Genomic DNA, 23,935 nt, shown 5'->3' on the forward strand with positions numbered 1-23,935 from the left:
CCGCTCTACGTGTTGCAGGAGTGCGGTTTCTCCCTCTGTGACTCGGGAGTGGAGACATCTAGTGGCTGTACTTCGGTTGAGAGATTTGGCGAGCGGGCCTTGGAGAGTCCACCCCAAACGGGTCTCGACTGCTGCAGGACAGCCTCGGGGTCCGGTATGAACCCGGTCTATCGGGACAATGAGGTCTGCATGGTCGGAGCCTATCAACAGGGTCGGCATAGCATTGTCTATGAGCGGGATCGGTAACTTGCGCAGATGTACATATTTCTCCATCAGCTTGGCGACGGGGTATGTGTACCGCGACAGTCCTATTTCTTGGCTGGTGAAAGCGTCTGTAATCTGGTACCGTCGCTCAGGCTGGCCGCTTGCTGCGATAGAGAATGAGACATTCTCGCCCTTTATCGTCTTCAAATCTCGTCTTATTGTCCGAATTGTCATTTGGGTTTCGCTTCCCCGCAGCCCTAGCTGGGCCGCAGCGGAGGCGAGCAGAAGGGTCTTCTCTGACCCGTCATCGAGGACGGCGTAAGTGTCCAGGACTTTATTCTGGTAGCTTAGTGTCACACGCACTACTTTTAGGAGTACTCGGGCTCCACTGCTGCTGGCGGGATCGATGTACATGACGCTCGCTTTGCTGCTGGATGGTGCGGGTGAAGGGCGCCGTCTGTTACTGTCGTGAAGTATGTCCAGATGGGCTCCATCGCACTTGGTGCACCTTTTCTTTAAGCGGCATTCGGCTGCCATGTGTGAGCGCGCACAGCGAAAACAGCGCTTGTTGGACTTTATCCATTGACTTGCTTCCTCCGCGTTCAGCTTGGGGAAGGAGTCACATTGCGCTAGCCAGTGTTCTTTCTCACAGTAGGGGCACACTATCTTCCACTTCTCCGTTCTGGAGGGGGTACTGTGGCTCCTGCTGCTCGGTACTGACTCCGATTGGTGCATCACAGTCACCGATCTTCTTCCATCATTTAGTCGTCTGGTTCCTTCTCTGGAGCCAGGGGTGCTCCGTCCGAATGTATCTAGCCGTAGGCTGCTGACTTCTCTCGCCAGGAAGTCCGCTAGATCGAGGAGGTTCGGTTCGGGGCCATTCGGGTCTCTGTGGTCTCTCTGCCGCCTAAAACGCTCCTGTCGAGCGGGCGGCAGCTTCTCCAAGATCCTTTCCACATTTGAGTTGGCGTAAAGTTCATGCCTCCCCTTCTCTCTCTGCGCTCCCAACATCCCTACTAGGGACTGCACTCTGATGGACAAGTCGTCCAGTGCTCGATTGTCTATTGCTGGGGGTAAGCGGTCGATGTGTCGGATCTCCTGGATCACGTAATCCCATATGCGCCCATACCTCTGGTCCAATGCTACCAGCGCTGCTGTGTATGGGGTGGTGGAAGTCGCGTAGGCGAGCGCTATATTATGTGCGCGGGGTACCTTTAAGTGCTTCAGTAGGATGGCGTATTTATGGCGTTCATCCAATACATCCACCAACATGGTCTCCAGACACATGCGGAGTTCTGTATACTGGGCCCGGTTCTCTTGGGTGAAGTCGGGTACCATAGGCGTGCCAATGTATGACGCTGACTGTGGATACATCGGCGAGCGTTGGGGGAGAGGCCTCCTAGGCGAGTCTCCTCCCGCTCCTTGGTATGGGCTGGTACCGGCAGTGTACCATGGCCCGCTTGTCCAGGTGCTGTTCCTCGGTGCGGGTCGTGCGTCGTGCTCACCCGTGTATAGAGTCGGGGGTCTGTAGCGCAGCTCCGCGGGAGTATAGCCTGGGCTGTACCGGACCTCCTGGTCCGGTAGAGTACTGTGCTGTCGTCGGGCGTGGTTCTCCTCCTCTTCCTCTTCGTCTTCAGTTAGGTCATCCAGTGCTTGTAGTCTCTGGTTTAGCCTCTCCACAGGATATGCTGCTCCTTCCCGGTTGCTAGGTCTCGCTTGGACCGGTGGGGGGAGGTGGTCTGTGGGGGGTATAGACCTCGTCTGTTGGTCAAGTTCAGGGTTGTTTACTCGGCTAGGGGATGCCGCCCTGGAGGTGTGTCTAGACGAGTTCCTGGAGCCTCTGGCGGAGGGAGAGGGTGTTGTCCGTCTGATCAGCTGTTCTATTAGTTGCGCTTGCTGTCTGTCGCGCTCTGCGTCCCGTAGAGCACCAGCAGCTTCTCGCTGGCTGTCTGCTCGGTCTCGGGCCACATTCTCTTCCCTCTGAATGCGTCTTATTTCTAGACGTATATGCTCTTCTTCGCTCCGCTGCTGGATCTGCAGTCGGTCGCGTTCAGCAGCGGCGTTCAGGCTGATGAGGAAGGCCTGCTGTAGGGTCCTCTCTGCCTCGCTGGGAGAAGGCGGTTGTATAGGGGAGCCTTCCCTCGGGGTACTCCCTGCGGAGCCTTGGAGCTCTATCTCCACGGTGCTCTCCCCGTCTTCTTCCGTGCCGAGTTCTCTCTCGGTAGCGTTGTATTCCTCCCGGGACTCATCGGGGACTACTTCTTCAGTACTGGCGGGGTGTGAAGTCATGTCTGGTTCCCACTGGTCCCCACCGTGAACTTGGTCAGTTACATTAGAACCCGTAGGGGCCTCTATGGTCGGGGTAGTCTGGGCGTTGGGGTTAGACATACTTTTACTTTCTAGTTTTACCGCGTTTACTGTTAGTAGAAGACTAGGTTGTTGACTGACAGCGTAAGCCTCTAAGTACTGAGGGAGCCGTCGTTTGCGCTGCGGGCGTTGGTTAGGAGGATCGTTTCGTGGAGTGTTCATCATAGGCCATTTCAATATTAATAACACTATATTAATATTACACTAATTACCCTCCGGCTCGAAGGACCAATTGTAACTGAGGGGTACAATTCCCTGACTGTATTACTAGATATGATACTTACTACCACTACCTTTGTACTTAATATTCGGCCACCCAGTACTCGGCATAAATATATTATGATGAACACTGTCACGTAGATGAAACGGATCCAACACAAATGTACGAATTAGAAATAGGTCTTTATTTCTACACAGCGATGGTGTGTAGAGCAAGCACTTAATCAAATCAATCACATTTATGAATGGGAATTAGTATGCACTTTTATGGCAAGAGTATTCGTCGGTATATCAATAGAGAATGTCCAATCTCTGAAGGCGCAGGTGGTACATATACGACCTGGAATAGTTAAGGAAGAACAGCAATGATACTTTAATGATTATAGGCTGGATACACTAGGGGGGGGTTAATCCGGTCGCTTGTAAGCCGACAGGAGTAGGAAGGGGGGGGGGGTAGAATCCGGCTGCCTCATCCGGCCAAGGGTATCCCAGGTGAACCCACTGTAGTGCCGTTCAATGCGCCGGCGATCCTTGGACCACAGATGAAAGCAGGTGGACTCTTTGTGGGCCGGCGTCCTCCGGTCCACGGAGGAGAGACGTGAAGCGACCTCGTCTTGCAGAGCGTCTCCTCACCTTGCGTCCTCTCCAGGGGGGGGGGTTCCAACACACGGCAGTGTCGGGGGTCTTTATCCATGGAATAATCAACGTATACAAAGCATAATCCGTGCCGGGGAAGGCGGGCTGTCGTCGGTAGAATAATCCGGTATACAGGTCCACTCGCTCGTCGGCTCTGGGGCTCCTCGGGTGCAGCTTCACGTGGGGTCAACCACCCTGGATAAGCAGCCAGTTCTCTGCCCGAAACGATGGGGTACTGACTACGGTAGTATTCTCACCGCACGAAGCACTATATATTAACAGACTATTATTAGCTTAATAGACTACGTCCAACTCGACGATATAGTGCCAAATATGACTATTCAAATATTAATATACACGATGTCTCAATACCGATGGTAGGCGAACTTGGCCTTACTCCCACACGTGGCATCGCGGGGAGGCTTTACGTCTGTGACTCTATTGGAGGGTAAGAAACTGGACTGAAAAGGAAGTCCTACTTTAGTAGCGCAGTATATATACGCACTATGAACAAATAGTCCCATTAGTGGTGCGGTAGCCAGATTCCTACGCGGAACTAGGACTTGTTCGTACATGTTGAGCGGTACGTTTGAACTGGGTCTGGGGGGTATGGCAGCCTGGCACCAAGGTCTCGACCAATAGTAGAATGGAGACTATTATGGGATGTTCAGTAGGCTAGAATGGATATTCAATGCATATTGTACAAGGAATATACAAGGGATATCAGGGAATATTAGAGAATATACAAATACAATTAAATATATATATATAATAAATATATATATTCGGTTTAATCTGGCCCTTCACAACAAAAGTCATATCAGTCATAATCTCAGTCATCATTTTCTGTCATAACATCAAAGTCATAATCTCAGTCATAATATCAAAATCATAATCTCAGTCATGAAACCAGTTGTTGGGTTGAAACACCTCGTAGGATGTTTTTTAATCGTTTAGGTTTTCTGTCAAAAATTGGAAATAAGCAATTTGATCCATAAACCTACTGTATTTATTTAATGTATCCTTCATTTAATCAGGATAATCACATTGAGATGTCCATCTCTTTTTCAAGTGGGCCCTGGCCAAGAAGGCAGCACACAGATAGATTCGCATAATAGAACATTAGAATGAATGGTCGTTTAACTACATTATGTTTGGGTAGTTCATTACAAACTACATATTTCCCAAGAAATGGTGCATTTTCCTGATTCCACCTCAACAATCCTCAGGAGAGCTAGAAAACACATTTCAGTCACTACCTGACGAGCCTCCATCACCAGGAGGACGGGGCTCAGATGTCAGTCCCACTAGAGGACATGAGCAGGACAGAGGACTGCAGCAGCAGCAGCCAAGACTCACTGGAGGAACCGGCTGAGACTGATGTGACGTTCAAGAACCATCCGGTTCTTTTGAGCGGCTCTTTGGTACGGACAAAGGGAACCGAGTTGGTGGGAGCCAACAGAGGCATGTGTCCACCAATTACAAGTTATAGATTCCCTCCCCACAGGAATGCATGTAATCCAGGGGTTCTCAAAAAAAAATTTATACCACGATTCCATTTTATTTAGGATTCTTTTTGGCGACCCCACACTTAATGTATTGTGTCATTTCAACGTGGAATATCAAAATAAAAGCACACGTTGTTGAACTTGATCATGCATATTTATTATGAAATGAAATTACAGCACTATGTTATCAATGAAATTAATGAATATCAACAAAAGCAACAGAATTGTCTCTGTATACACATTTATAAAACAAGGCCTATTTAGCCAAAATATGGTGCGAGAACATAAAAAAAAATTGAAAATGCATTCACATGTGCGTTTCAAAAATAAAAGAAAAAAAGACGTACAGTTGAACAGTTTCAAGATAAGCTGCAACAGATTTTCTAAAAATGATCATTGTTGCACTTAGATGAAGCCCTTCATACAAAGTAGGTTAAAAGGTAATATTTAATTTTCATACTTCAGAGTTAGTTACTTCTAAGAGATCAATTCACACCATCCCACTTATCTTGACGCTTACAATTCATCAATATTATTAAATGGATTAATTAAATTAAACACAGATCTAGGTAGATGGGACAAACTACCCCTATCCCTTCTAGGAAGGATAAACGTCATCAGGATGAATATCCTTCCGAGATTGAACTTTCTCTTTCAAAATGTACCCTGCTACCTATCTATAACATATTTTAACATATTGAATAAACGTATCTCAAAATATATTTGGTCCAATAAAAAACCAAGGATTAAATTACTGACTCTTATGAAACCTGAGTCCATGGGTGGTCTAGGTCTTCCCAATCTCCAACACTACTACTGGTCAGCCCAACTTCGAACTATAGTATCATGGTCATTGGGAGGACCAGACTCACACTGGATACAGATAGAAGCGGGACAGGTTGATCCTTTACCTCTAAACTCTAAATTTTGACAAAATAGAAAATATAACGCAATATTTCACGGTTGTGAATACCCTATCTGCATGGAAAGATTGCTCGAAAAAGTTTGGCATAACTAAATGCATCTCTGTTTATTCACCTATTCATCAAAACCCTGACCTAAAAAAATATTTTCATTCAACTGATATAAACAAGTGGAGACACTTGGGGGTAACTCAACTTAAAGACCTTTTTCATAAAAACTGGAAATTAAAAGCATTTCAGGAGCTAAGAGAAGAATACAACATTCCTAACTCAGACTTCTTAAAATATATGCAAATTCAAAGCACTTTAAGTTCACTTACTAAAGAAAACAAGTTAAGCTTTGAAATGACAGAATTGGAAGAAAAACTAACTACCTCATCCACAATTAAAGGTAAAATCAGTGAACTATATGAAATTCTAACTAATGAATGCCAAACAGTCTTCCCAGCTCTATTAAGATGCTGGGAGATGGACCTGGCAACGAAATTTGAAGAAAACAATTGGCAAGATATCTGTGATCGAACTTTCTTTCCCTTTACAAGCAATAAGATCAAAGAAAGTAATTTCAAATTTATTCATAAATTCTACCTTACTCCTGTAAAAATGCACAAAATCTCGAAAGAAAACTCACCAAATTGCCCAAGATGTAAAATGAAAGAAGGAACATTTCTGCATATGTTCTGGCAATGTAGCAAATTGAAGCATTTCTGGAACAAGATCCACTTATTTACTAAATCTGTCATGGAGTTGGAATTTGAGTTATCACCATGTGTCTATCTATTAAATAATATAACAAACTGCCACTTAGACCAAAAGAAATGCAGACTGTTGGTATACATAACATATTTTGCAAAGAAATTTATACTTCTTCTATGGAAAAATGAAATCGCACCAACATTCAATATGTTCATAGAACAAATATCTCAGTTTCTTCCCTTAGAAAAGATAACGCTTGAAAAGCACAACCAGGGTCACTTATTTCAAGAACTTTGGAATCCACTCTATACTCAACTGGAAACTCATAATGTAGTCCTATAAATGTGTCATATCTAAATAACAGACGTGGAGTTTTAGCAGATTAGATTAGCTGATCTGTTGAGGCTCTTTGTCTGCGTGTAAGTGCCTGGTTGCCTGCGCATGGCTGTCAAACCCTGCCCCCACGGGGTCGGGTCTGGGAAAGGGAGCTGAACACGCAGCGGCCCGGACCCTTCTCTGTCGGAGTAGCCATCGATAAGCAGGTGTGAGCAACTGGGTGCTATAAACTGTCACTGTTTACAATACCGACATTTGCACTTTTATTCCTTATTACTTATTTACTTATGATTTACCTACTGTCCTTTTATTTTATTTTATTATTATTGTTATTTTTTGTTGTTTATTTGTGTGTATGTGTGCCTGTAAGTGGGCAAGTGTGTGTGTGTGTATGCCTGTATGCGCGTGTGTGCGCGTGTACGTGTGTGTATGTCCCAGTGTGTGTGAGTGTGAGTGAGAGATGGGAGAATGGATTGAGAAGGGAGCACAAGGAAAATTGTTAAAAATTGTTCATGAGAGTGACACTGAACATTCTGTAGATCTGTCGATTGAATGTGAAACCTCATGAAAAATAAAAAGATTTAAAACAATATTATTAAATGGTCAATGGTAAATGGTTGCATTTATATAGCGCTTTTATCCAAATCGCTTTACAATTTGTTCCTCACATTTTTACCCATTCACTCACATTCACACACCGACAGCGGAGGCAACCATGCAAGGTGCCAACCTGCTCATCGGGAGCAATTAGGGGTTAAGTGTCTTGCTCAAGGACATTTCGACACGCTGCCCGGGAGCGGGAAGCGGGAAGCGGGAAGTGAATGGATGTTCTATCATCATAAAGTAAACAACTTGTTTTGATTTTTAATTGATTGCATTTAAAGTGAATTGATTCCAACCCTATACCGTTTTGATAGAAAAACCACTAAAGATAAATTCATATAAGGAACATACATTCCTTTAAAAGAATACCAATGAAGACAATACATGGAACATTACTCTAAAATAAACACTTCTTCTTGTGTAGTACTAGGAATGTTGACAATATGTGTGACATTAGATAAAAAGAAATCACTAGTATCCACATTAAAATATAAAAATCCATACGAGAAGCAGTTTCCCCCTCCAGTGTGTACAAAGTGTTTGTTAACCATCTTGGCTTTTGGCTGGTCACCCCATACTGAGGTCAGAAAGTTCCTATGATCCCAGTATTTAAAACACCAGAACAATGAGGTGTTATATTTTATATTTATTAACTTGACCTTCTCTCCCAGCAACCTCCTGCAAAGCCTCACCGTCCCTCTTTCTACCTTTTACCCTACCCTCCAATCTCCCCCAATCCCATTTAATCTTGTTTTCTGCAGCTCAAATGTATCCCCTTGCCCCACTTTGCCTTTTATGTCTCTGTCTGTGTTTGTGTATTGTATGTTTGTTTTTGTTTTGCTACCATTTTGGCCAGGTCTTGCTCGAAAAAGAGATCATTGATCTCAAGTGACTACCTGGTAAAATAAAGGTTAAATAAATGTGTGTTCACTCTTATACCATGACATATTGTCCCAGGAACATCCACACCGTCTGTCTCACTCAGAGTGACAGAAACACAACTGTTGTTGTCAATGAAAACAGTGTCTATGCTAGTACTGCTTCTCTCTCAGAGGCTTCTGTGCAGTTCATAAGATCTTGGTAGTAGTTTTACATTTAAAAAGAACGGCCAAATATTACTACCACTATTATTGTTATGATTGTTGATGGACTGATAGCTGTAATGGCGTACAGAAGCGTTTTCCAGTGGTCACAATAGTAGACCTTCTTCCCTGTGTGTATTATCAGTTTGGATGGTTTTAAATTCCTGCTACATTAGTTAACTTAAAATGGTACCTATTTTTCATGTGAAGTTTTCCCCACAGTGGTATAGTTTCTCTCCTGTGTGAATGACGTTGATATCATTTCAGGAGCATCATTATGAGTATAACTCTTCTAATATTGGTCACAGCAGTAGGAATATCTCCTAGGAATGTGCAGGTGAATTGACAGGTTTGACATTTCCCTGAATCTCGTCTCCAAAGTGAATTTTCTCATGTTTACTCAAATATGCTAATGTTCTGAATCTCTTATCACACAAACCACAATGATGTGGCTTCTCTCCTGTGTGAATCATCTGGTGTGTTTTCAGACTATCCAGTCGACTAAAGCTAGTCTCACACTGGTGACAGAAGTAGGGCTTCTGTCCAGTGTGAATTCTCCGATGTGTTTGCAGACTACTCGGATGACTAAAGCTCTTCCCACACTGGTCACAGAAGTAGGGCTTCTCTCCTGTGTGAATTATCTGGTGTGATTTCAGATTAGACAGTCGACTAAAGCTCTTCTCACACTGGTGACAGAAGTAGGGCTTCTCTCCTGTGTGAATCATCTGGTGTTTTTTCAGATCAGACAGTCGACTAAAGCTCTTCTCACACTGGTGACAGAAGTAGGGCTTCTCTCCTGTGTGAATCATCTGGTGCGTTTTCAGACTATCCAGTCGACTAAAGCTAGTCTCACACTGGTGACAGAAGTAGGGCTTCTCTCCTGTGTGAATCATCTGGTGTTTTTTCAGATCAGACAGTCGACTAAAGCTCTTCTCACACTGGTGACAGAAGTAGGGCTTTTGTCCTGTGTGAATTATCTGGTGTGATTTCAGATTAGACAGTTGACTAAAGCTAGTCCCACACTGGTCACAGGAATAGGGCTTCTCTCCTGTGTGAATCATCTGGTGTAATTTCAGATTATCCAGTCGACTAAAGCTAGTCCCACACTGGTCACAGGAATAGGGCTTCTCTCCTGTGTGAATCATCTGGTGTGTTTTCAGATTATCCAGTCGACTAAAGCTGTTCCCACACTGGTCACAGGAATAGAGTTTCTTTCCTGTGTGAATGCGCTGGTGTTTATTGAGATTCATCTTTGAACTGAAGTTTTTTCCACACTGGTCACAGCAGAGACCTTGTCTTCCATCCAAGCCTCTTGGTTTCGTCCCAGGCCTGACAGGACAGCTATCTGGATGGAGAAGAGTGTCAGAGGAAGGATATTTGGTGATTTTATTCAGCTTAATTTTCATGTAAGAGGTTTATAATGGTATGTAGCTGGGTTTTATAGTTTAAGAACACAGTGTAGTCCAGAGTCGTCTACAGTTCTAGACTCAACCCCCACTTTGAAGTCCCCAACACCAACCAACAGAGAGGGGTTCTGACCACGGAGCGCACGCAGGACTCACCACTCACTGTGACAACGGCAGAGGTACGTACGGCTGAGCAGAACAAACCCACGGAAGGCAGCCGGCCCAGACAACATCCCCGGCCGTGCCCTCAGGGTCTGTTCCTCAGAGCTGGCTGACGTACTTGCTGACATTTACAACTTGTCACTAAAGAAAAACACTGTAACCTGTCTGAATGACTATCGTCCCGTTGCACTCACCCAAATAGTGATGAAGTGTTTCGAGAGGATAGTCATGTCGCACATCAAGGAGACCATCCCAGACACACTGGACCCTCTGCAGTTTGCGTACCGTCAGAACCGGTCCACTGAGGATTAGGGCTGCACGATTTTGGGAAATAATCTAATTGCGATTTTTCTGACAGATTAAATTTGCGATAATTTTTTTTTAAATGTAAAGCAGCCCAAAATGTGTATTTTTACCTGGATATATTAGAAGAGTGTACTTTACTCTCTCTCTCTGAAGTCTAAACTTCACAACACACAATCTAAAACCCCTCCCTACAACAACTTTTTTAATGTTTAAATATCAACATCCTCAGTAAATACTATCAAACTCCTCTGATGTCATCTGGTCTTTCAGAAGACCAGGTGTGTGTGTGTGAGAGAGAGAAAGAAAGAGAAAGAGAAAGAGAAAGAGAAAAAGAAAGAGAACACACGAATCCCAGCTCTGCTGCTGTGACCTCACTGTCACCCTTCCCCCGAACTGTCAATCACTAAAGACACTTTTAACTGCTGCTGTGACCCATTGTCCCCTCCATATTTATATTTGTAAACACTACTGGATCCTACACTGTGAATCGGAATGTGCAATAACGTCAATGTTACTCACTTGTGCCTTGTATATATCTTAAACCTTTTTATTAAATTTTTTATATAGAATATATATATGTTTACCTTATTTTTTGCATTTACTTGTATTTAAATAAACATTAATTTAAGTATTGTGTGATTATGTGTGAAAGGCGGACTAGCAAAGTAAGATTTGCATTGTACAGCAAACTGTTCTTGAATCTTTAAGCCCGAGTACAACATTTATTTCAGATTATTCTGATTATTAATCTTAATTCAATATACATTATTCGTTCATTTCCAATTAATACAATCCGTATGAATGAACCTCTTAAGCCGTAGCCATATTTCAGAAAATCTGCCTAAAAGTACATACCCAAGTCAATGGAAGATTGCTCCACTTCTACAAGGCTATTTGCATATTCCTGGTATCTAGGGACATAGATGGACCTCAGGGAATGTATTCCCAGTGGCAGAAATATTGTGTCTGTTACTATGCTCGAGTAAATTGTAATGAACCAAAGGAGAATATACATTCTTTTATAACATTTTTTAATTCACTTTGAAGGTGAATAACACCATGCTAACATTGACCAGACGTGAAAAATGCAGGTGTTCATTCAGCACCTTCTTGAGATCAAGTGTACAAAAAATTGTAGATACAGTACTGATTGTGCATGCAATTTGGTATATGAATTTAGAATGTGATGAGGCCCTGTCTAACATATTCCCTGACCCCCCCCCCCCCATCCCTCTGTACGTTCACTTCTAGGGGAGGAGATAGACGGAGAACATTAAACCAGAAAGAAAGCTGCTGGATCGATAGACTATAGGCCACCTCACTCCCAGGTTTAAATGACTCCATAGACATGGTGTCATTTCTATAGGCCAAGTAGGACACTTTATTATTTAGTATTTTTGCATTGTTCATTGTTATTTTTTTGCATTGCTCATTGGTGACTACAGGCCACCTCATTCCCAGGTTTAAATTACTCCATAGACATGGTGTAATTTCTATAGGCTAAGTAGGTTACTTTATTATAGTATTTTTTGCATTGCTCATCTTACATTGATATTTTTCATATTCCTTTATTATTATTTTTTTTATATTTGATTTGACTCATTTCCTTATGTTGATTCAATACTTTGATTGTGTATATATACATATATAATGTATTCATCTTTTATTTTATATATATTTAGTATTATTGTATATTCCTTCCACAGTGATATATTTTTTGACATACCGTAATTCCTCTAATAGTAACCTGTATTCTATTAAAATCCGGGTCTCTATTAATATCCGGGTGCGCTGTTGAGCTAAGCAATTATAAGCCGGCCTCCTAATACAAACCGGGTTACTAAAATACGCGTGAGCGAACCTCTCCTTACTTCCGTATGGAACACGGGTCACGCGCAGCACGTAACACAACAACAACAGAGCTGAACGCAGCTGACTGTAAAAGAGCACGTGGATACCCACAGCACCCGGAGCTGCTAACTGGCTAACGCTACGAGAGCCAACGTTGCCACCCACAGCACCCGGAGCTGCTAACTGGCTAACGCTACGAGAGCCAACGTTGCCACCCACAGTACCCGGAGCTGCCAACTGGCTAACGTTATGAGAGCTAACGTTGCTACCCACAGCACCCGGAGCTGCCAACTGGCTAATGCCATGAGAGCTAACGTTGCCACCCACAGCACCCAGAGCTGCTAACTGGCTAACGTTATGAGAGCTAACGTTGCTACCCACAGCACCCGGAGCTGCTAACTGGCTAACGTTATGAGAGCCAACGTTGCCACCCACAGCACCCGGAGCTGCTAACTGGCCAACGTTATGAGAGCCAACGTTGCCACCCACAGCACCCGGAGCTGCTAACTGGCTAACATTATGAGAGCTAACGTTGCTACCCACAGCACCCGGAGCTGCTAACTGACTAACGCCATGAGAGCTAACATTGATACCCACAGCACCCGGAGCTGCTAACTGGCTAACGCCATGAGAGCTAACGTTGCTACCCACAGCACCCGGAGCTGCTAACTGACTAACGCCATGAGAGCTAACGTTGATACCCACAGCACCCGGAGCTGCTAACTGGCTAACGCCATGAGAGCCAACGTTGATACCCACAGCACCCGGAGCTGCTAACTGGCTAACGATATGAGAGCTAACGTTGCCACCCACAGCACCCGGAGCTGCTAACTGGCTAATGTTATGAGAGCTAACGTTGCTACCCACAGTACCCGGAGCTGCTAACTGGCTAACGCCATGAGAGCTAACGTTGCCACCCACAGCACCCGGAGCTGCTAACTGGCTAACGCCATGAGAGCTAACGTTGCTACCCACAGCACCCGGAGCTGCTAACTGGCTAACGTTATGAGAGCTAACGTTGCTACCCACAGCACCCGGAGCTGCTAACTGGCTAACGCCATGAGAGCTAACGTTGCTACCCACAGCACCCGGAGCTGCCAACTGGCTAACGCCATGAGAGCTAACGTTGCCACCCACAGTACCCGGAGCTGCTAAGGTAAAGTTACTTGATTTCACTTTGAAAACATTGAAATGACCAGTGACCACCTGTAATTGCACGGTTTACTATTTCATACAGTACTTGGTTTCAATAAATGAACCCAGTACATTTTACTGGGTTCAAACTGACACAAAATGTTGATTTATTCATTATGATCTGTTTGAAAATGAGAAATATAGGCCTCTCTCTTATACATGCCTCCTCCTAATACAAGCCTGGTACCCGCTACAGTTGAAACAAATACAAGCCGGGGTTACTATTAGAGGAATTACGGTAGCCTACCATTACGTGGATTGTGTCTTTGCTGACCCCTTCTAACTATGTCATGTTATGTATATGCTGTGCCTCCATTCGTTTAGCACCAGCTGTCTCTGATTGTAATAAGACTCTCCCCAGAGACCTGGATTCTCTATATTAGTCAGAGTTTTGTTTGGTCTTAGTTATCTATACCCCGATGAAGGCCCTATGTAGGCCGAAACATGTTGGTTTCTTTTAAATGATCTAAATAATGTGAGCCATTAAATAAAGGCTTTTAAAAATGTGTAGAGCCGCCTTGGACTTCAACTTTTTTTATAACTATAGAATATCAGGCCTATAAATTACCTTATTATGGCCAAGTCATACATCTATGGATCGGGCCAAATCTCCTCTTTCCAATGGCAGAGTTCAATCTGGATTTAGTACCACCAGGCTTGTAGAAGTGGAGCAATCTTCCTTTTACTTGGGTATGTACTTTTAGGCGAATTTAGAATCTGGCTTAACACATTCCCACCCGACCACGGAGATGTCCGTGTTTCGGCGCCATGCTTAAAGGGCCAACCACGGACGGCAAGGTTGTTTTGGCTTTTATTCCATTTTAATAACCTACTCAATGTCACCGAGCAGCACTGCAGATTTACCCCACTCTTCGAATTCTGAAAAGTGAATTACCGGCCAGATCCTCTTAGGGGCACTGTCTCGATAATGCAGTGTTCCCTGTGGCAGAACGGTGCCTTCTTTTTTTACTTTCAATGGAGTTTCCAGTTAGCTGGATTCTATATGTGTAGCCTGTAGCTTGGAATACCTTTTGCAACGCCGAATTCACTATGCAGTAAAGGAATATATCATCAGCCAATGGCGATCGATAACTGGGAAATCCTTTTGGGGATCCACCCGGCCCACGGTAAGATCTTTTTCAAATAAATTACACGCTGATCAGGCCTTGCTTTGTTAGCCAACCAGGCGATCAGCAAATGTGGCTACTGAGGCTAACACGGTTATTGGTAATCAATAATCAGAAACGACGTCCCCCGCCTCCCCCTTCATGCATTCATGGTGGACCATGAATACCGACAATATGCATTTTGCGTTTTAGCTCCAGCTTCTGTAGTGCCGAAACGCTGTTAGATTTAACGTTATTAGCTTAGCGCCCTGTATCTCGCCTTCCAGGAAATATACTAGTCCAAATCCCATATAACGCTTATATTCACGAGGCTATAAAATGAGAATGTATTGATGAAAAATTATTTCTTTAAGCCATTTTGAAGGGACGGTTTATGGTCTCAATTGACAATGAGAATGGACAGATAGCAATACTATAAAGTATAGATTTAGCTCTACAAACAGCCTCACATACAATGCAAGTCTGTTTTGAAATGCTGGCCATTTAGCGTGAGATTAGACGGCCCCCAATGGCCCCGAATGTGTTAAGAGGTTAAAGTAAACACTTATAAAGTCATAATGTTTACAGATTAAAGTCAACATTTCCATACTTGTTTCCATGCAGTCCAAACAGCTCTGCTCCTGGTCCAGCTGTGGCGATTTCATGCAGTCCACCAAACAGACAGACAGTTCTCTCAAACCAAGGTGTGAGAGGCTAGGGGTGGTCATATTCAGAGCAGTCTTGGGGGAAAGTAAGGAAAGAAATATCAGTACATTGTACATTCATCCTAACAAACAAAACTTACAAAAGGTCTAACTTTTCAGTTGAAATTCATCAGGAACACAGAAAGCCAAGAAAGAACCATCAGTCCTTAACTCTTAGCTCTATTTTCCTAGGCTAACAAATTGGAAAGGAAGGACAATCCTGACAGGAAGATTTTCATAAGAACTGAAAAACACATGGGTGTATATATAGACAGATGCACTGCTATAGTTCTGATCTATGAATATAAGCCTATGATATTGCATTTAATTTGATGGCCAAAACATCCGATTGGTTATTGATGCAGGCAGCTGTTGTTTTTGTCTTCCAAGTTGTGTTTCCAGGATAACATTGGAAAAACTAAGACCACGTCCTTGTCAGAAAGTATACTAAATTAAATGAAAATACAACTAAATGCAATATCGTGGCCATCTACAGAAGATTGAAAAATTATTGTTTGGTAAACTGTAAATAATACAACTTTACCATGGACTCCTAAACCAAGCTAAACTAGGATAATGTATGTCAGATAAACAGATGAGAAACACTGCTAAGCTAACGTTAGTTCTGGATTTTGCTAATGAAGGGCTAATATCTGAGGCTGCCGCGGCTAATAATAATAACTAGGGATGCACGATAATTATCGGGTCGATAATTATCGGGCCGATATCAGCAATTATGACATCATCCCGATAAACCAGATACAATTATTGATAGCTCCGATAATATATTAAAAAAGATTTGGTTAAAAAAATGACATGTGGGTGGATTGGGATGAAGGGCGTTTGTTTTTACTGTAGGCTCCTCCCGCTTTGCCAGTACTGTGGTACGACTGATAGCATGTGGTTTAGGAGGAAGAGGGAGTTTTTCACAAATCCAGCGCTCCCTTTCTCATGCCTGGCTGTGACGTAGTGACGTAACTTTCAGAAGCAGCACGGATAGGAAACAAACATAGCGTCAGTAGTGTGGGACTTTTTCAAAGTTTCAGAGGAAAACAGTTTGCTTGCTATTTGTAACAAATGCAATGCAGAAGTTCCACGAGGGAAAAGGGCAGCAAGCTATAACACATCCAACATAATAAGTCACCTGCAACATCACCACCGCTACGATGGTGTGTTAAAAGCCTACGACGCCGCGTAAGCAGCTAAAACTGCTGCGAATCCAAAGCCAGCTGCAAAGGAACCGGCGGGGCTTGTACCTATTGACAAGGCGTTTGCAAAATTAAAGTTTGACAGAAATGACCCAAGGGCTCAAGCGATCTCTAACTTGATCACAGAAATTATGGCACTTGACGACCAGCCCTTTTCCCTTGTTGAAGACAAAGGATGCTGTTGGCTACTTCGTCTTTTAGAGCCCTGGGCCCTCATTTATCAATGGTGCATACGCACAGATATGTGCGTAAACCATGCGTACAATCATTTTTTTTTTATTATTATCTTTTCCCCCCTTCTTTTTCCTCCGATTTTCTCCCATCCCAATGTTAGTCGTTATGCCAATTCCCAATCCCCTTCCTGGTCGCTGCGCACTTACCCCCCACAGTCGGTCTGGGAGAGTGGAGGCTACCAGATCCTCCTTGCGGCCCTCGCAGGAATGGGAGTGGCTGGCTCTGTGCTGACATGGCTATCATCATACCTCAATGACCGCTCCTACCAAGTGTCATGGTGTCGGCCACCCGCGCCCTGTGGACGGGTGTCCCCCAGGGCTTGGTTTTAGGACCCCTTCTCTTCTCCCTCTACACTAAATCACTGGGTAACTGTTGAATGCCCACGCTGGCTCTTAGGTCAGATCGATAACTTCATAACTCATTGGTCTGCCTATCTTGACCTCAAACAGCGTCCTGTGAAGTGGTTGACACGCAGAACCAACCGAGTCTACAAAATGTTGTTGTTACCACTGACCGACAAGAGACAGCGAATGCATCGTTCCGACCCCCGTCAGTCATCGACCTTAGGTCGAGTGATTGAAGTTGCGGAATCTTTTATTTTATTTGCACTGGGACGGACTCTCTTTAATTAGATGAGGTCCATTTTCCTTATCCGTTACACGTATTATCACTGTATGGCTTTACTTGATAATCCCATTATACAGAATCCACCTTTAGTCCTTAATGCAGGGATAAAGCCACTTATTCTATTTTGCATTAATACATAATCATATGTCTCCTAAGTACACGTATTATCACTATATGGCTTTACTTGATAATCCCATTATACAGAATCCACCTTTAGTCCTTAATGCAGGGATAAAGCCACTTATTCTATTTTGCATTAATACATAATCATGTGTCTCCTAAGTACACGTATTATCACTATATGGCTTTACTTGATAATCCCATTATACAGAATCCACCTTTAGTCCTTAATGCAGGGATAAAGCCACTTATTCTATTTTGCATTAATACATAATCATATGTCTCCTAAGTACACGTATTATCACTATATGGCTTTACTTGATAATCCCATTATACAGAATCCACCTTTAGTCCTTAATGCAGGGATAAAGCCACTTATTCTATTTTGCATTAATCAAAACGCAATAGGGTGAAGTTACAAGGCAAAACACATTTCATGCTTACCCGGTCGTCTGGTCAGAAGAAAGGATACAAATCATATTTATAAAGAGGTAAATTTAATTAGAAAAAGCTAGTTACAAGAAGAGACTGAAGTGGAAAGCACCCAATTCAGTTTAAAATAAGCAGAAAACAGAACATCTCATCATGCACGGCTTGTGCCCAGTGTCTCGCACCATTCTTCTCATCTCTCAAAAAAGTCTGCCTCTTCATCGGCAACCGTCTCTTTTATTTGATATTGTATCGTATTTCTGATTGGTCTAAACACAGTGATGTCAAATGGTCGTCATTTCTGTTTAGCAAACAAACATACAATACATAATTCGTTATGGACTCCTCCTTCTTTGTACTATCGTTACTGCTAGTTACCTAGTGATTTTTAAGTAACAGAAAGTCCCTTTTTCCTTCAAAACAGACAACGGCTTTGTCTGTGGTGACCATGTGATATCGTACCATGCACGAGGCCTCTCCATAGTATCTCTTAAGGATCCCTCCAGACAAACAGTTTTTACACATTATTCTTTTAGTATTATTCTCTACTGACACTCAATTTATAAGCATGCCATTTTGAAAAATTTTACTGTACACATCAAACATTTAATTGTTATATAGTTTCTTTTTTAAGATCTCCCTCTATAGATTCAAGACTCCCTGTTTTTCAACCAGCAACCCTTCCCGTCTGAAAGGGTTAACATTACAGCTCTCTCTCCTCTGCTGTTGCATCCTCAGGGCCACATTCCTCAGGTTAACTCCCCTTTCACAGACACCGGCCCCTTCTATGGAGACACCGGAGAGGAGGGAGGGAGACAGATGCATGTGTACAGTCCAAGCAGTATTGAAGTGAAAGCAACTCTCCAGCATGAGTACATAGTACACAGTACATAGTGGATAGTACATGTACATGGTACATGTATGTGTATACACATACATGTATAATACAGCACATATATATATAGTATACAGTGTACACATATATATGCACATACTGGTTTTATTTTATGCAGACAGGACAGGGTTAAACTGTGCCGACTTGCTCTCAGCTCAGGCCTGCTCTTCACTCCGACTGCACATTAACTGTGTTTACACATAACGTGTTTCTATTCCATTGTCCAGGAAGAATCTACAGACATTCCCCATAATCATATATAAGATCAGGATGTCATACCCAGTGTCACTTAGTTGGCTGTGACACTTTACACCCCCTCTGTCATCCTGGTCGGTCATTTTCCATTGTCTTAATAGCGTCTGTACTGGGGAACGAGATGGCGATTGTGGGGTCACGTGGCTGTGACTCTCCACACCCCCTCTGCCATCTTGGTACCTTGTTACCCTGGTAGCCGGCGGGAAGACTTGCATCTGTTGTTCCCTGGCAGGACGGCTCGACAGGATAGGGGTCACGTTGTTGCTTGGTATCCGGCGGGAAGACTTCCCGGCCGATGCACCCAGGTTGTTGTCGTCTTCGTCATCTTGGTCATCTTGGTCATCTTGGTCATCTTGGGGTCACCCCCTCTGACCTCTTGGATCTCTCCCATAGTTTGAGGTAGGTTGATTTGTCACTTCTCGGGCGACCCCCACGGGTTCCCGAGAATTGTAGCAGCAGTCCTCTATTGAAGTGTGGTTGGCCTGGTCGTGTGACCCTGTCCGTAGGCCTCGCAGGACATCACAGATACAGTCCACAGAGGACTCATTTCTTTTCTCTCTTTCAGGTCCATTCAGGGCTCTCGTCGCCCTGTAACCTGGGTCCAGGCCGATGTCTCTCTGTCCGGTCTGGGAGGTCTAGGAGGTCTGGGAGGTCTGGGAGGTCTGGGAGGTCTGGGAGGTCTAGATGAGGACCTTGAGGATGCTCTGGAGCTTGACCTATCCCGGTCTTCCTCTAGTTCCGATTTCTGACCTGAGTCAGTATATTCCTTCTTGCCATCCGCTGCGTCGTCCGCTGACTCCGGGGGACAGCCCCCCCCCCCCCGTCTAAGAGTGTGGCACTGGTTCAGGTTTTGTCCCTTTACCAGCACACCTTTACCAGCGCACATTGTTCACAGGCCTTTCGGACTGTTATCGCTCTTTGTTTGGCTTTAGGTATGAGAATGTTGTTAGTTCTCAGGTATACCAACATCCTCTTACTTCCGGCATGTCCAAGGTTATCATATACCTGTCTGTTCATGTGAGTAGCCTCGTCCTGTTAGCAATGGCTAGTTAGCCTGCTATTCGCTCCTGCTCGCAATGGCTATTTCAGCCTGCTATTCGCTCCTATTCGCAATGGCTATTTCAGCCTGCTCGCAATGGCTATTTCAGCCTGCTATTTGCAATGGCTATTTCAGCCTGCTATTTGCAATGGCTATTTCAGCCTGCTATTCACAAAGTAGAGTTTTTTCTACTTAAGTTCTGACTTTAAGTAAGCATTCAGTTACTTCAAGTCATGAGTAAACCTTTTTACCGTAATCACAAAAATATACTTTAAGCGTGATTCTTTCTTTAAGTAGAACCTTCTACGTTTTTGACTGTAAGAAAACATTACGTAACTTTTTAGTCATGAGTAAACCTTTTTACCATAATCACAAAAATATACTTTAAGCGTGATTCTTTCTTTAAGTAGAACCTTCTACGTTTTTGACTGTAAGAAAACATTACGTAACTTTTTAGTCATGAGTAAACCTTTTTACCGTAATCACAAAAATATACTTTAAGCGTGATTCTTTCTTTAAGTAGAACCTTCTACGTTTTGTTTTTTTCAAATCTGTAATTAATTCTACTCCAGAGGCACCTGACAGCAGTCATTTCGGTTCATATTCTTTCGGCTTTTGATACCTATTTAAATAGTATAAAGCCCAACTCACTTGAACTTATGTTCTTAGCCCCGGAACCTCCAATCCGTTTTGACAGACCTATAAACCAGTGACTTGGCCGCCCAAGCACCACAGCGTCCTGTATGCTGAGGCTTCCAAGTCCCCACAAATCTGATAGGCCCGTCGGATACAGAGACCCTGATGCTCGCTCTGTCCCCCCGCGTCAAGGTGCTAAGCTTGATGAGAGTTTGCAGAGTCTCAATTTTTTACCCATAGGCGCCGGTGAGTGTACATCTCATGCAGCTGATATGGCTGGTAGGGTGCTAACCCACCAAATGGTTGCTGTCAGGAAATCCCTTCCGAATGAAATAGATTACAAATTCACTTTACTTTACACTGGGTTTAGAGCAAGGACGGACATCTTTACATATTATACTTAGAATATACACAAAATGCATGTAGTATTCTATGTCATGTTTCTTCCTAAATGACAATAACACTTTATATTATTCCTCTTGACAGATGAGCTGTATGTCAAGTGCAGTTTGCACTTGCTTGAGTCACTTGTGTCAGGGCCCCAGAAGGTAATTTCTCCCTTTGTTGCCCTCATCTCTGCTTGCTGCTCGGGGGTTGGTTTCTCCACCATCTTATCCCCTGGATCTTGACCGGGGGTCCTTACTTCTCTTTCCATCATTTGGGCCATTGAAGCCCCTTTGGTGAGCTAGCGTCTCCTTATGCTAGCTTCTCTTGAGCTATTACTCAATATGTTGAGTAATCAGAACTGTGTTCAGTTTCAGAGGTATTTAGCTCCCCATCTTGTTCAGGCACAGACTCAGTTTCACCTGAGGGTGTCATCTGTGGCCCCGGGTTCTGATCCTTGATCTGAATGTCGCCATTCTCCTCTTCTGAGCCATAGAAAATGGAACAGTGCTCGTAATTTATGTTTTTGGCCTTTAGGTACTCGTCTAGAGAGTTGAACGCCTCTATGTCAGTGGAGGGAGATACTCGTTTTGAGGTGGAGCCTGGCGCCTCATAAAGAGGAAGAATGACTACATCGTCTTCTTGGTTTCTTCCATTTCCACACTCGTCTTTGATAGTGCGTCGCAGTGTTCTTGAGCGAGACACATCACCCCTTACTGCCCCCGTTAAGCAGGTTGGCACCTTGCATGGCTGCCTCCGCCGTCTGTGTCTCTTAAGCCCTTGCAGGTTCCGGAAGCTCATGTAACACTGGTCACAGTAGTATGGTTTCTCTCGTGTGTGTACCATGTGGTGTAGTGTAAGGTTACGCTTCGCCTTGAAGCTCTTTCCACACTGGTCACAGCTGTAGGGTCTCTCTCCTGTGTGTACCATGTGGTGATTTCTAAGATTCTCCTTCGTTTTGAAGGTCTTTTCACACTGGTCACAGCAGTAAGGTTTCTCTCCTGTGTGTACCACGTGGTGTCGTTTAAGGTGACTCTTCGTCTTGAAGCTCTTTCCACACTGGTCACAGCAGTAAGGTTTCTCTCCTGTGTGTACCATGTGGTGACCTTTACGCTCCCTCTTCATCTTGAAGGTCTTCCCACACTGGTCACAGCAGTAAGGTCTCTCTCCTGTGTGTACCACGTGGTGTAGTTTAAGGTAACGCTTCACCTTGAAGCTCTTTCCACACTGGTCACAGCAGTAAGGTTTCTCTTCTGTGTGTACCGTGTGGTGTTGTTTAAGTTCTGCCTTCGTCTTGAAGGCCCTTCCACACTGGTCACAGCAGTGAGGTTTCTCTCCTGTGTGTACCATGTGGTGTTGTTTAAGGTGACGCTTCGTCTTGAAGCTCTTTCCACACTGGTCACAGCAGTAAGGTTTCTCCTCTGTGCCAATTACTGCTTGCTGTACAGCCGGCAGCTCTGGATATAGGGATTCGCTTGGTTCTGTGAATTCCTCACTTCCCGCAAACGTATCAGGGGACTCAGGGCGTTCCTCCCGTTCTCCTGGGTAGTCCAGACCCAGGTCGGGTATAAACACTCCCAATCCCTCCTCCGAGGGTAATTCCTCCTCTATGATGTGGGAATGATTGTGAGACATCGTGTTAGCACTGGTTTGTTAGCCGATGGTGAGCTAGTTAGCTTCCGTCTGGCTTCGTGTCACGTAGCCTCGGGCTAGGTAGCCATCCAGTTAGCATTCAGTACACTCCTGGCTTGTTGGCGGATGGCGAGCTAGTTAGCTTCCGTCTGGCTAGGGCCAGCTCATGGGTGTTAGCACTGGCTTGTTAGCCGATGTCGTGCTAGTTAGCTTGCAGTTCTGTGAACGGTCTTTTTGACTGCGCTTCACATCCAGTCTCTCCTTACAAACAGTGTCTCTGGGCTAGGGAACCCTCGCTTTTCTGTGAACGGTCGTTTTGACTTCGCTTCACATCCACACTCCGCTCCTTACAAACAGTGTCTCTGGGCTAGGGAACCCTCGCTTTTCTGTGAACGGTCGTTTTGACTTCGCTTCACATCCACACTCCGCTCCTTACAAACAGTGTCTCTGGGCTAGGAAGCCCTCGCTTTTCTGTGAACGGTCGTTTTGACTTCGCTTCACATCCACACTCCGCTCCTTACAAACAGTGTCTCTGGGCTAGGAAGCCCTCGCTTTTCTGTGAACGGTCGTTTTGACTTTGCTTCACATCCACACTCCGCTCCTTACAAACAGTGTCTCTGGGCTAGGGAACCCTCGCTTTTCTGTGAACGGTCGTTTTGACTTCGCTTCACATCCACACTCCGCTCCTTACAAACAGTGTCTCTGGGCTAGGAAGCCCTCGCTTTTCTGTGAACGGTCGTTTTGACTTCGCTTCACATCCACACTCCGCTCCTTACAAACAGTGTCTCTGGGCTAGGAAGCCCTCGCCTTGGGTAGGGCCAGTTCTCTTCCTGTGGGCAAAGCACGAAATTATGTTGCACTTGTAACTCCCCCCAGAGCTCTATAAACATTATGTTACCCTTTAGTTGTGAGTAAACGTTGCTTTAATCACCAAGATAGAGCTTTCTATTCATTTGTGATATCCCCGAGTACAGCCTTCCACTCGAGTCGCCAGTAGAGCTTTCTACTTTAATTTTTGCCAAATCTGTAATTTAATTTTACTCCAAGAGGCTTTTGACAGTAGTCCTGTCTTCTTCGGCCGTTTAGCACCTATTTTGGTTAGTATAAATGCCCACCCAGGGACGCCATGTTGAATGCCCACGCTGGTTCTTAGGTCAGATCGATAACTTCATA

Source organism: Notolepis coatsorum (assembly GCF_963971535.1).
Source record: "Notolepis coatsorum genome assembly, chromosome: 1".
Taxonomy (NCBI): domain Eukaryota; kingdom Metazoa; phylum Chordata; class Actinopteri; order Aulopiformes; family Paralepididae; genus Notolepis; species Notolepis coatsorum.